Source organism: Xenopus laevis, chromosome 1S, assembly GCF_017654675.1.
Source record: "Xenopus laevis strain J_2021 chromosome 1S, Xenopus_laevis_v10.1, whole genome shotgun sequence".
Classification (NCBI taxonomy): Eukaryota; Metazoa; Chordata; class Amphibia; order Anura; family Pipidae; genus Xenopus; species Xenopus laevis.
In genome coordinates this window covers 151,012,256-151,021,622 of record NC_054372.1, presented here as the reverse complement: position 1 = coordinate 151,021,622, position 9,367 = coordinate 151,012,256, and the positions used below count along the sequence as shown (strand labels likewise).

Sequence of the window (9,367 nt, the reverse complement as noted above, 5' to 3'; positions counted from 1 at the left end):
CCATACAGCAATGTTTCAGGGGGCACAGTCTAGGATTTTCAGGCACATTTATTAAGGTTTAAAGGGCATGTAAAGTCTAAAATAGAATAAGGCTAGAAATGCTGTATTTTGTATACTAAATATAAACATGAACTTACTGCGCCACAAGCCTAATCAAACAAATAATTTATGCTTTCAAAGTTGGCTACAGGGGGTCACCATCATCAACTTTGTTAAACATATTGCAAGACTAAGACTAAGTGCACATGCTCAGTGTGGCCTGGGCTGCTTAGGGATCATCATAAACAAAGCTGCTTGAGTTCTGCATGGCTGGTAAGTAAGGCGGGGGCTCCCCCTGCTGTTCATAAGTATGACTGTTTCCCTGCTCAGCAGTTAGGGACCGTCTGACAATTCCTATCCACAGCAGTAAATGAAGGGAGAATTTCACTGCAACTCAGGTTTCTTATAAAAACGGTACACATTTTTTAATTAAACTATATTGGAGATAGGCTTCTTTTTCATTAAAGAAAGTAAAAAAAAATGTTTTTATTTTTTTGGCTTTACATGCCCTTTAATGCCAAGGCTAATGCATGGCATTTGCAACTGTGTTTTATTTATGAAAGTAGGCGGTCTACTCACTTGAAAATGCTTTACTAATAATCCTAATACACTTTAAAAGCTAAGGTCACTGGAGAAACAAAATCAGAAAGTGATTACAACAATAGTTCAAATCTACTTCAAAAATGCACTATGAATTTCATTATTTCTAGGGATGCACCAAATCCAGGATTTTCAGCAGGATTCAGATTCGGCCGAATCCTTCTGTCCGGCCGAACCGAATCCTAATTTGCATATGCAAATTAGGGGTGGAGAGGGAAATCGCATGACTTTTGTCACAAAACAAGGAAGTAAAAAATGTTTCCCCCTTCCCACCTCTAATTTGCATATGCAATTTAGGATTCTGTTTGGTATTCAGCCGAATCATTCATTAAGGATTCGGGAGTTTGGCCGAATCCAAAATAGTGGATTTGGTGCATCCCTAATTATTTCCTTAATTGCCCTTGGATTACTGAAGTGCCAGACAAACACCAGAGAGGAACAATAAAATTTCAACTTTCGTTTAAGAACAGTAGAACAGTGAAAAAATCTTATTTCTGGTGTATTATCTAAATACACTTGAAGATGAACAAATGCTTTAAATGTATGATACAAGAAATGTGATACAACCTGAAGTTCTACCAAGATGCCACAGAAATTAATGGGAAGTGGATATTCTGAATGTTGCCATGTGAAGTGTTTTTTTCCCCATGATTCATTTTTTTTAAGTGAACTTGATCAGTTTAACCCTTTTGTGATTTTTCTTACATAAAAATAAAGTAAACCCTATTGCAATTATCATTGTTGCTATGAAGATTTCCATTATCAGGATAATGAGCGATTGAATTGCCATGACTATAATTTTGTATATGCTCCTGATTCTTTTAAATTGTTTTACATATGGCAAATAAATAGCAACTCTGCATTGCAATTACCAGAATAATTTCACGTTTCAGTTTGTTCCCTGCAGAAGTAGGTGGAAACTTCTTTTCATTTAGAATTTTAGCAAAAACAGGTCACTTGACCAGGGGTGTCAAATATTTTGAACACAGCTGTATTACTAGTTAGTAAGTTAGAAAAAACAAAACAACATATGGATTAAAAAATATATTTTAGATATATTTCTGCTATCCAAAGGTACACAAAAGGAACATACAATTGTTCATCTGGAAATCGTAACAATCTTCTTATTACACTCCTTTCTGATACAACATATTGTACATACACCCGCTAGCTAAGAAATGTAACATAATGCAAACAGGGATTTCCCCATTTCACTTGCTTACATAAATTGCTCTAGTTACTCATATATCTGCCAATGTGACAATTCAGTACAGTTAAAACTAAAACACATTGTGCAGTAACTCTCAGTCTGCAGATCTAAGGTGTTGTGCCCAACACACTGCCACTGCATATCCAAGCAAAAAATCATGAATTAAAGGTATCTATCCTACAGAAACTCTGTCCTCATGGTTCATCAGCTCTGTCCTGAACGAATTCATCAAGGTTCTCTGCCTTCTCCTGTAAAAATAAGAGTAAAAACAAATTGTACATAGTTGAGGTTTTATGCAGATTTATATGTATCTTTTCATTTAACGTGATAATAAGTTGCAGCATATGAAAAGCCCATCTCCACAGATTTCAGAATTATCTGGCACAGAAATGAATAACATATGATTTACCAACCAAAATTGAAATTTTGGTCAGCAATAACATTAGAATTGTGTATACTCTACCATTAACAGAACCATAATATGCTGGGCTTATTGAACCTGCCCAGAATATTATTTGTACAAAATATTAAAACATGATATGCTACCATGTTTCTCAAGATGAATGCATTCTTCAGAGGACTCATAGACTAACTTGTGAGCAGCTTCTTTACATATGTCATCCAACAAATAAATGGGCATAAACTGCATTAATATCACAACACTTCCATCAATATCCAATCTAGACACTACCAGTTGTAGGAACAAGATTAAAGCTATTACTAGTGACTCAAGTCATCCAGGACATGAACTATTTATCTGGCACAAGCCCAACTACTCTCTAAGGCACAATAGGCCTGAAAGTATAAAAACTAAAAGTAACAGCTTCTTCCCAAGGGCAGTCAGACTATCTGGAACCAGATGTTGGGAAAAAAATAATCATTAGGACTCATTTAACCTCATGCTCTCAATGGACTGCTTTATACACTCCAACAAATATCTGTACTCAATTGTAAACTGTGTGTGACTGTTACCTGTCCAAGCAGAATAATTATATAGCCAAGGTTCTTGTAAGCACCTCCGCCGAGGGTGCTGTAATGTTATCCCAGGGAGTTGTAGTTGAACAAGAACAGGCGAAACTGCAGTTTAACTGCTCAAACTTCTGTGTTTTATTCTCAGCACTACATGTTTCGAGCCCTGTGAGGCTCTTTGTCAAGTGTCACTGCACTCTGTTGTAATACACTATAATTCTGCTTCACATTGCACACACTGTTACAATTATATTGTAAAATCTAAGTGTGTCTTACTGCCCTACACTGCACAGGAATCCCTATGTACTTCTGGTTCAAATGGCAATAAACTTATAGTTGACTTGATTAATATAATAATGTAAATATAGAGTACTAACCCATATCACTCACCTTTGGTTCCTTGAACTCTAGGTCCTCTCCATACTGAATGGTAAAGTCTATGTGCTGAAGAATGTTCATGCATTCTTCATCTGATCAATCAAAAGGTAGGAATCTGACCATACTGTAATCATCAATCTGGAAAGGACAAAAAGTGGTCACATACAGTTGCAAGTGGAACATTATTTATAGAGTGAATTTGGTAGTTTAAGTAACTTACAATCCCACAAAGTGCCTCTGTCAGTTTGTTGAATTTGGTGCTTTTAAATTGGCTTGATGCATCTTCAATCATCGAATACATAACTGTTTCTAAAAACCTATAGAGGGAAAGCGTCTGTCAGTACAGAACTGGCCGAGACTTATCACTACATAATTCCTTCTAACCACAAACATGCAGATCTATTAACCCATGCTGTTTTTTTAAGATACACGAGTCCTGATATCATGCAACACATAATGGTCAGACATAATGTACAGTAAAAAGGCCACTGTATAGTCATTCCCACAGATATTACCCAAAAATTCTGAATAAAAATAAAACATACGTTTCAATTTCTTTTTTGGCTTTTTTGATTAATAAATCCATCTTTGTCATCATATTACACTCTGGTATCTCTAAGGAAACCATACTACTGAGAGCAGCCAAAACGACAGAAAGAGACTAAAACAAAAGACAATGTTGCATGTTGAATTTTTTCTTCTTTGCTAAAGCCTTTTTTGGTTGGATACAAGATACACAGATTCTACTATCAGCTAGTTTCGTTTTCAATTTTTAGGACATTTATTGATATTTGACATCATATAGATTTTTTCTTCATTCCAAGTTTTTAAAACTGTTATTCTAATCTAGTAATACTGACTACTTGTGCAGTCTCTAGTGAAAGAGCATACAAAATCATCTTTCGATGATATTATACTCTTTCTCGTATCAGCAAAATTAGTGGCAATCCAAATCTCTCACTCTGCTTTAGAGGCTGTGGGGAAAGAGGATCCTTTATAAATACATGGTGGACTTGTACGGTAGCCCAGAAATTCTGGAAGACAGTAGCAACCCTGCTCTCCAAGGTCCTACACTGTATTATACAATCATCTCCTCACACATTCTTGCTAGGCATGAACATAAGAGCCATACATTCAAAGCAGTCCCGCAATCTAGCCACTCACATTCTTACCGCAGCGAGATCACTATTGTCGGCACACTGGAAAAAAACACAGATACCAGGCTTGCAGACATTAATCACCAAAGTAAACTGAATCAGAGCAATTGAGGTGATCAGAGACCACCTATTGGAAAGGAGCTATGAGGGAGAGCTGGAGTGGCATCCGTGGACCCAGTATCTGGAAAACAAGCAGCAGAGATCCAATAACCTACCTTAGGACGCTCAATATAAAAAGTGTATTTCTATTGAAAGTCATTATGGAACCTGTACAAGATCTTTAACCCTTACCCCCAATATATTATTTTCTCCCCAAACCTATCCTATTCTTCTACTGGTGTGACAACAGAGCTAAACTGTAGTGCAATATGTCACCACTGGGTGCAATACCTCATAAACTTCTCAATAATTCAATGCATATAAGTGTGTAAATGTGTCATATAAAGTGCTTATGTGAAATGATTATTTGCACCAAGTTTTCAGCATTAATGGTTGTTTAACCTGTTATTCTACCCAGTATTTACATAGGCAGTATTTTAGAGATAAAGACTTTTTCCCAATAACTTTCTATCTGTGACAATTTTTCTAATATTGAAGTGTAAGGTTTAATTTTTCACCTTGTAAAACAGCTGGGGGGGTGCCGACTCCTAACTGTTCTAAATTGATACATTTAGTTGATACATTTCTTATCTTTGTCCCTGCTGAGCAGAATCCCTGAGTTTCATTACAGGCAGCTGTTAGAACTGATACAATAGTTGCTAATATTCCAGATATACTGATACTGTATCAACTGATTGTACCAACTAAATGTAGTAAATTGTTACAGTTCATATGCTCCTGGATCACTGAGCTGCCAGACTGAAACACTAGAGACAAGAACATTAAACTTTAAGCTAAATTTTGGGTAAAAGGTAAAAAATAAAAGATGGACACCAATTGAAAAAAGTCTCTGTTCATGGTGAACTATCTGAAAACAACTGAACCGAAAAAGTGTTTGGATGGTGAACAACCCCTTTAAATTCAACCCAGTTTTCGTAAGCATCTCATTCCAAAACAATTCTTTGTTAAAGTTCTTACCTGGACAGTCAAAAAGTATGTAATCATCCTCTGTGTGTCCAAGGCAACTCTCCAACCAGTCAAAATTGCTGGCAAAATACAAGGCCCCCATTAGGCCCAAATCTCAATGAACTGTCTTCCATCACATCATCCACTTCAATAAGTTCACCAAGGAGAAAGAACTGAATCTGCTGGTAAAAATGAGAACGATGTTTATTGTAATGCCAAATGCAAGAGACAACTACACCTCTCAAAGTGTGTCACATCCTAGTGGATAAAATAAAGTGAACCACTGAACTGAGTGTGTGCAACATGGTCTGCAGCGTTGGGATCCTGAGTTCAATCCCAGGGCATCTGCAAGGAGATTGTGTATTCATTGTCTGTTTGGGTTTCCCTCCCACACTCACAAAACATACAGGTAGGTTAATAGGCTCATAGGCTCCTAATAAAGTTGGCTCTAGTGTGTTTGAATGTGATAGGGACCATAGATGCTCTACTGGGGCAGGGGCCGGGACTAGTGTGAATGATCTCTGTAAAGCACTATGGAATATGTCAGAATAATATAAATAAAGAATAATACTAATAAATATATTACTAATCACTTGTATGTTACATTGTTGTATTTGTAATAGTCCAGCAAATAGTTACTTTTCCACTAATATAATATAAAGTACATAAGGGAGTAATTTACCAGCCAAGGATAGTCAAAATGCTCAGCTACAGGATCCAGATCAACCACTTGGACAGATCTGTTGAGAGTCTCACAGTGCTGCAACATGGTGGAACAATAAGTGCTCTACAAAAACAAAGAAAAAATGATTACATTTAAAATAGAATATTATATATTTCTACTGTTGTAGCCTGTTAGACACACAGTGTTCAGAATACATGCTGAATATATTTCAGCTTTGACAGGGCTGCTGTACATGAAAACTTATAGAATAATGCTGTGCAAGCAGAAACAAAATTTGTTTAAATGTCTGCAACTGTTTAATTGTCCACTATAACATTCAACTTGTGTAACTAATTTTTGGGGGAAAAAACACCCTTTTAAACTTGTTGGAAGGATACCCTATTCCCTGTGCAGCATTTCCCAAGGCCCCAATGCTCCTGTGCAGCTTTCTAGCAATAAATACAATCAGCAAACCTTACTATTGTACACATGGCACAAGTCTGAATCTGAAGAAGCCACAAGGGAGCCCTGATATATTTTAGATGGTAAGATGGTAGTACTGCATTAAATATGAAGCATCCCTAGACCTTTGATTTATTTTTCAGAACAGAAGCACTGGTCTGCGAGAAAGCTATCCATTTAAAGGAACAGTATACACCTAAAAACACCTTTGCTAAGAATAAATGCACCAAATAGGACTTGTGTTGAAAGTACATTCAGGCTATTGTATTAAATTTAAAAATCCATTGAAAGTTGGGCTATATTCACCAAACTTACCCCCCCCCTCCCATAAAACAGGGCAATTTGTTTAGAGGTCCCTATCTACCTTTAAACAAACAATCCCCTGCCTAGTCTAAGCAGCAGCCTTTGATCAGCTCATTATCAGGGACTTCTTGATGAACTGTAATCTGCTTTTTTAAATTGCCAAAGAATTCGTTCCGGATTCTTTGGGATCAGGAAGTGCTAAAGTGAAACTGGCTTCATATTCATAGAGGACTAGATACTTCTTAATGAAAACAATAGGTAAATGTATGTTCAGCACACGCCCTATTCATTCAACTCATGTTAGAAAAGAATGTGTATATAGTGAATAAAGTACCCCCAGTTGTAAAATATAAGGATATTATAAGTCAGGGCCGGAACTAGGGGTAGGCAGAGTAGGCACGTGCCTAGGGCGCAAAGCTGGGAGGGCACCAGGCACGTAGCTGTCTCCTACCCCAAGTCCGGTTCCCTTCTTTTCTCCTCGCGCTCCTCAGCCCTTTTGTGCATGCGTGCGGGCAGAAATTCGCACATGCGTGCGGGCAGGAATTCGCGCATGCGCGCGAACAGGAATTCGCACATGCGCACTCAAGCACATATTTGTGCATGCGCACGTGCGCAGCGACTGCCTAGGGCACCTGCCCAGCGTGGCCCGGCACTGTTATAAGTTACCAAGGAGTTTCATGACCATATTTTTATACCTTTTTATACAGGTCATGGAACTCCGAGGGGACTTCAAATATCAATTTCTTTGTTGGCCCAGCTCCTCAGTAATTGTTTTCCTTAATGGCAGGGTGCACGCCACATCATGTGTTCACCTCCACATGCTTCCATGGAACCAAAATACGAAATTGGCAGCACTCCCAGTTGTAGTATAAAACCGCCTTTATTCTTTTACATACATCATGGCAATAACAGCAACGTTTTGGACCTACAATGGTCCTTTTTCAAGCTGACAAAAATATAAATGATTATTTCCACAGCTTCCTTATATAGCAGCAAGAATAATGCCCTCTAGTGGTCATAACATATCATTTCAAATACATGTGTCAGGGTTACATCAAAATTTTGCATTAGCTATTCAGATATGTATAAATGTATAAAGCTGGAGCTCACTTAGCTTTGTAGCCTATAAACTCCACTTGCTGATTCTTGATCTCCACTAGAGATTAAAACAAACAGACAAAGGCATTAATTAAAATCAATTAAAAACAACTCCTTCCATATACTGATGCCACATAGTTATATAAGAGAATTTAACTCATATTCCTTGTTTAAGCCTCCTGGTGTTAGAGTTCCCAACCTCTTGATCCATCCCGCTTCACACCTCAGAAGTTGTTTCACTCTATCTCCCCCTCTTCTTAACCTGGGGATATGCTGTAAAATTTGAAATCTTAGTTGTGCCACCTTATGGCCCATATCTACAAAGTGACTTGCTACTGGATTTTGTCTCACATTTCTTTTAATATCTGATATATGCTCCCCAATTCTGTCTTTTACATGCCTGGTCGTCTGACCCACATACATCAGCCCACACGGGCATTTTATGGCATATACCGCATAGGTTGACAGACAGGTATGATATCCTTTTACCTTTTTGGGGGTGGTATACTATATCCCCTTTTACACAACTGTTACATTAGGGCATTCAACCTTTAAAATCGCCCAGTGTTTTCTTACAATGTCCCCAATTCGTTTAGATAGGATATTATAACTGCTGGTAAAAGCTACTCTTTCTCCCATTTTTTGTTTGGGAACTACTTTATCAGGCAAGATTTCTCCTTTGTATCTCTCTAATGCCTTCCTAGGATACCCCCTATGTGCCAATTTATTCTCCATCTCATCCAGCTTGACCATTAGATTGTCACTTTCAGATACTATTCTCTTTACCCTTGAAAATTGGGACTTTGGTACTGATCTCTTTATATGGGCTGGATGCAGGGCCGGACTGGGAGAAAAAAGCAGCCCTGGCAAAAAAAATCAAAGCAGCCCACTTCAGGTATTGGATTGGTTATCTGGAAACCCATTTTTCAGAAAGCTCCAAATTAGGAAAGGCCGTCTCCCATAGACTCCATTATATGCAAACAATCCAAATGTTTAAAAGATTTAATTTTCTCTGTAATAATAAAACAGTAGTTTGAGCCAAACTAAGATATAATTAGTCTTTATTGGGAGCAAGTTTTTTTAATCCATTCCTTGGACACAATTATACAGGGGAATATTAGATAAAAACCTGTGAACAGATGCCCGAAGCCTGCCATGTCCTGCATAGAAAACTGCACATAGATAGTTAGAATCTCAGCTGCCATAAAGCAGGGCAAGACTGCTGTGAATAATTAAACTGTGCAGTGATATTATCAGTATTATGACATAACAGAGTTGACGCGTTTCATGGCGTCTTGCCACTTCCTCAGAAGCACAGGCATAAGCATAGACCTAAGCATCTGAGGAAGTGGCGAAACGCCACGAAACGCGTCAAGTGTGGGGGAGAAGTCATATCCACATAATGTACTGATGATTTTAAAG

At 37.8% G+C, this 9,367-nt stretch overlaps 1 long non-coding RNA gene across 1 annotated transcript; it reads right to left on the bottom strand.

Annotated features, from left to right (window-relative positions):
• Window positions 1-1,670: 1,670 nt before the first annotated feature.
• Window positions 1,671-5,630, bottom strand: LOC108706441. The gene is made up of 4 exons (XR_001934091.2): window positions 5,431-5,630; window positions 3,417-3,513; window positions 3,209-3,334; window positions 1,671-2,097 (listed from the first exon to the last, which is right to left on the bottom strand). It is a non-coding gene; the product is annotated as an uncharacterized LOC108706441 (long non-coding RNA).
• Window positions 5,631-9,367: the final 3,737 nt, after the last annotated feature.